This window comes from Lates calcarifer, linkage group LG11, assembly GCF_001640805.2.
Source record: "Lates calcarifer isolate ASB-BC8 linkage group LG11, TLL_Latcal_v3, whole genome shotgun sequence".
In the NCBI taxonomy this organism is placed as follows: domain Eukaryota; kingdom Metazoa; phylum Chordata; class Actinopteri; family Centropomidae; genus Lates; species Lates calcarifer.
Genome location: NC_066843.1, coordinates 10,657,245 through 10,663,244, shown reverse-complemented (window position 1 = coordinate 10,663,244; position 6,000 = coordinate 10,657,245).

Sequence of the window (6,000 nt, the reverse complement as noted above, 5' to 3'; positions counted from 1 at the left end):
AACCTTCAAGATGACACGTAGGGTAGACTACATTGAAAGCACGGGCCCCAAAGTACGATAATGTAACAAAAGTCAGTTTACCTGTATCCACTACAACAAAAGTGACAACACCTGTAATTTCCAATTGAGGCTAAATACATGGACAAGTTAAATAAGATTATGAGATTTAAAGATAAAGATGAGGTAGGGTACAAGAGCATTAGTGAGACAGAGAGTTGTAGCAGTAGTTAGGAAATATAGGAAGTGCCATACCACCAGAAGGTGCAGCAGCCAGCCTGGGAAAATGACGCCATGCACAAATAGCTGTTTGTGCAACCTTGAAAAACAGGCAGTTAAGTGCTTCTGACATAGCACATGGATTATCAGTGGAAACTGGTGTTTCAGCAACTGATCGGACAGTGCGAAGGACAGTACATCCAAGATGAAAACCATTGCTCACAAAACCACAAGATAAAACTTTGCCAGAGAAGCCTGATGAATGTTGGCAGCACATTCTTTGGTCAGATGAAACCAAAATAAATTTGTTTGGATTGGATGGGGTTCAGCATGTTTGGCATGGACCTGGCCAGAACTACCATAGTGACTGCACAGACTGTGAAACATGGAGGGGGGATTGTGCTGATATGGGGCTGGGTGTGTGCAAAAGGTGTAGGAAAGACAACGTTTATTGATGGCACTATGAATGAAAAGATGATTCCCATTCTCAAGAAGCTTAGCAGGAGAGGAATTTTCCAACATGACAGTGATCCCAAACACACTACAAAAATCACACAAGCATTAATAAAAAAAAAAGAAGAAAGCGAAAACTATGATCTGGACAAGTATGTTTGTGACTTGAATCCAACAGAACACCTCTGGAGTATATTCACGTGGAAGGTAGAGCAAAAAACCCCATCCAGCAAAGAGCAGAATGAAAAGTGTGAAGAACATCGCTTTACAGATTTTTACAAGACTGGTATTATTCATGCTCAGGAGGAAATATATAAATATAATTGTATAATTGTACTTCTTAACCTTTTTCTAGGGAAATTTGAGTTTCAGCCATAATTTCCTGCATTGTGGTGATTTTTTAATGCATGCGAATCATAATACATGCAACCTTTGAACAGCAAACAGACATTTAAGACAGATAGTTGAAAATGTTCAGGGAAAAAAAGTTGTTGTTTTTTTAAAAAACAATTTTCTAAAGCTGGGTGTCTTGTTTATACTATGGTTTCTTAAATAACAACACCATAGCTTAAACTAAAGAATCTGCTTTCTTTATCTTTGTAACTTAAGTAATTAAAATGTTTAGAGGTGACACATGCTGTACAACTAAAACACACTGAGGCCCTAGTCTCTGTGCATGCTCCATCTGACAGGCATACAAATAAAGTATAAGCAAATCACTATTTGCTCTTATCATTACACATTACATTACAGGTAGCTTGGCATTCAGACACTTTGTGATGAATAGCTAGTTAGCTGTCAAACTAATACAGCCTCATTGCGTCTCTCCTAACCAAATAGATATTTTTACCACAGACACTGCAAGCAACCTGTTGTGACAACTTTTGTACTGTTAGCTAGCTAGCTACCCCTGACCCACCGGAACACCACCCTCTCTGTGTTCCGCGACCTCCTGATTTACAAAGTAAGCACCGCTAGCACACACCTGACTATCTACGTAACGCTAGCTAATTAGCTAGCTAGCTCGATAATAAAACAGGTCATTCGGAGGCGCTGCCGTCCCACAGTTTGTGAACGGACCGCTTCAACAGATAAGTGAACATGGTAGATGCGTTGACCATATTTTGGTTTTCAAAAAAGACGACACTTGTTAGTAGACACTAAAATGTTACTCACCGCTGGTAGGCTCTCGTTCACGACCATCACATGCGACAGAAACACGGCCGCTTATCACTGAGGAATAAGTTCTGTTTGGCTGAAGTCTTATTTGGTGGATCGATACGACCCTACAGACAGTTCGCTCAGGTGAGTTGACTGTTCTGCCAAGGGTATGCTCTAACATTTGCCTTAAAATGTGTCGGCAGGGGGATTCAAAACGATGTGAAAACACTTTGGTTCATTAAATAAAATCACGTTCATTCACATGCGCACATATAATGCGGTAAAAATGCGTCACTGACGTGGTTTACTGTGACACTTTAGTAGAACGGAGCCTTAATTAATGTGACAAGCTACACCTGCCATGACAAGTCAAAATATCTGCTTTGAAAAAGTTCTGTAGCTCTGGTTTAACAATGACTGCCACTTGTATGCAGTATTAATCTTTCTTTTTGGTAAATGTGTGTGTTTTCAGCGCCTCCTCAGTACCAGGTGCGCCTGCCACCTGCCAGCCGGTGTGAACAGTGTGAGGTCTGTTCTGTGATGCTCTCATCATACCCCCATCTGACAGGTAGGTGTGTGGCTGCTTCCTTGGTCTTTCCCACACTCTGAATGTAAACTGCATGAACACACACACACACACACACGCACACATACTCAGACACACTACAACACACACAACAAGGTCCAGAGTCCTACAATAATGTAGTTCACATCATTTTGTCAGTACAAGAAAGTCTTTGTGTGTGTGTTTATGTGCTGTCTATTGACAATAGCATTGCTTTAAAGATAAGAGAGTGGTGTGTGTTTGTGTGGGTGGGTGTTTGTGTGTGTGTGTGTGTGTGTGTGTGTGTAGGCGTCCTCAGAAGTGTTGTAGCAAAGTTGTAAAACTAGGTGGTCTTATCGCCCCATTGAATTATGGGATGTAGGAGAGCGCAAAGCCCTCTGTGTTTGGCTCACTTCAGACACAGTACAACAGCTCTTACTCCAAAGAATCAGAGGCTGTGATGGTCTGTGCTGGATGCACACACACATACCCACACACACACACACATCATCACTTAGTCAGCAGTTTTAACGAAGCCTCCTGTTAGCTTGCCAGTCCATCTTGTGTTGAAAATAATGAGGTAAAGATAGTCCCTGAATATCATCATCTCGATAAAGACAAGATTCATAAGAGGAAAAAGAGGAAGACGCAGGGTTCAGCTGAGTCCATTACTCCTCTGATGGTGGTTGGATCAAAGTAAACACTGATAATGGTTCCACCACAGTTAATAATACTGCTGCCCAAGAATGTTGGCTGGTCTGGCTACTCCCGACCTCACACGTATAATTGTACTCACACAAACGTGCACGTACACACACACACACGTGCACGCTCCTCATTCCTCAATAGCAGTGACACATTCCAAGCTTTCTTCCTCTCTTCCCACAAACCAAACACTGCTCACTCCTTCTTTCTAATTGTAGACTTTTGATTTATTTGATGTGCAAAGGGAAACTGGCTTCCCTAACTGCGCTCCCATCGGAAAACATGCGTGCTCACACACTCAACCTCTCTCACACTCACACGCGCACACACACGTACGGCACTCCATGCATCTCCCATTGTAATTACAACACGCACAAATTTCAGCTCCCATTAGAACCTGACCTATCTCCCTTCAGAGACCTCTATGCTCAGTAGTACCTCTGCCACACCCTCCTTCGCTCCCTGCTTCTTTTGCTTCTTCCCTCCCCTGCATTTAACAAGACCTGACATGGGCCCTGCCAGGTTCACTTCAGCCAGATAGCGCTCAGAGAAAAAGCAAGTTGAGTAATTATGGATCAGCCAGTGAGGATTTCCTGGTTGCTTTCTTTCAACCCACGCACATAGACACTGGCAGAGTTAATTAAAAGAGGTACAGATGGATTTGACAAAGAGGAAGTGAAAACTAATTCCATCACCCTACCAGTAAACCCTGTATGCACTGGGTTGAATGGATTAGCGCTGTTTGCTCTGTGTTTTTGCCAACTTTGGTGAATGAGGTTTGCCACATGGGAGAATGTTATTACTTGTCTTTTGCAGAATTTAATATACTATATCAGATGCACACACCTAAATGGAGAATGGAGTGTGCCACCGTGAGAGGGGTCCTGTGCCTGAAGGTTCCCGAGTGGGCCACTGTCTATCTCAGGTTTATCATCATCATCAGTCAGCCAATTCCCATTGTTGGGGGGGGGGGTTTCAGAGCTGTCCTTTTGGGGCCACTCAGCCCCATGGGATAGCCCCATCTTTGCACTGTGGCCTAGATGCATCACAGGTGATGGGACTGTGACAAAGCATTTAACACTAACGAAACTAAACTTCTCGACCCATCGCTGTGTTGCTTTTTTCTCATTAGTTTTTAGCAAGTCATTGCATCGCCTCCAGATGACTTTAGGTAATTTTGTCTCTTTTTATTTCTGTTTTTTTTTTTTGTTGTTGTTGTTGATTGTTTGTTTTGTTTTGCATCTCTGATCAGTCCCATGTTGCATGGAATCCCACAGTGCCTTGCAAAGACATCTGCTCACATCCCACAGAAAGTCAGTAGAGCTCAACTGTGCATTGCATCACGTCATTTTCAGTCATTCTTTACCACAGACTGTAACAGCTAGGATGCTTGTTGAGCAGGTAAATGTTTTAAATTTACTCCAGAAAGATTCAAAACTGGCCTTCATACTTGCAGTTAACTTTTTAGGAGAAAGGAATACCAAAAGGATATATGATTAGTGAGTATTAATGTGCTGTATTCTCTCTCCTGTGTTGCTAATAAACCATTACCTATGTGAGGTGAGATGTGTGTGTGCATGAGAGAAAAGTTTCTGAGGGACTGCCACCCAGGGGTGAAACCAGAGACCAGAACTCAGAGGCACAGGCAACCTACTTACCTACCTCTGTGCCAAACCCCACCACCACCACCCCTCTCCTCAATCAGCCCTCGCTGTCCTAATCCAGTGTTTACATAAAACGCTGGGCAGTAATGATAGCCATGAGACCATGGACCACCCCACGTCCCTGCACAGCCCCCTCTCCCCAACTGCCCCACCACCTTCCACCGCTAACCCAAAGCTGTTTTCACAGGAGCCAAATACCTTAAATACATAATTAGCGGGGTCATTTGTGCAACGGGGGCCCCACCGAGGGCATGAGCGTGTCCGTGTGAGTTTGCGGGGGGGACAGAGGGAGGATGAGGAGTGCAGCGGGTGCAGGATACGAAGACGTGAGAGAGACGTGGACAAAGACATGCATTCATGGCTTTGGCCCCAGACAAACTTGGCTGTCGCCATCTTCAAAGGCCACCTCTGCCTTTCCTCAAAACCCAGAGGCCACAGGTTGGGGCAGAGAGGAGAAACATAACAGGGCGACATGGAGGGAAAGAGGAAAGGGGAGGACGGGGGAGGGAAGAGAAGGGTGTAAGTAATGAAGCAAAGGTTACAAGATCTGTAATCGGGGGAAGGAAATAGTCTAGGCTGGCTCTGAGGGATTTGAGGCTGTAAACTAACGGCTTCTGTCAATTTAATCTGGTTCTGTAAATTTATATCCAATAAACATAAAACTTAACAAAAAGAAGAGTATATTTACACTAAACATGGAAACGGAGGATAACTATAGCTTTACAATGCATCTGCCACTTTGCACCACCACCAACATCCCCCCCATGACCCTTGAACCCCGAAACTCTGACCCTGTGCATTGTAGGTAGTCAAATCACAGTTTGCCCAAAATTCCAACCGTCCGTGTTTCACACCAGGAGACCTCCTTTGTATCGTTCAACTGCACACATTTACACACTTGCACACTTGCGCGCACATACACACATACACACACACACACACACAGATCCCATTCAGCAGCCCTCTTCACACCTTGTCTTCCCCTTCATCCCCCTCTGGCATTGTTTATGAAAGCATGTCCACTTAGTGCTGCCCTGTCTGCTCCCTCTTGCTGTGGTGCCGATTACCCACATCCTGAGTGCACTTATTCTTTCCATCTACATCCTATCCTTTCTATCCTGTCTTTATTTTTTTTCCCCCCTCTATCCACCTCCTTGCACTCTCACTCTTCAGGGTATTCTCACCCCTCTCTCCTGTGCTTCATCCTCCTACTCCATCTTTCCCTACCATGACACATTGCTCTCGTTGTCCTCCATG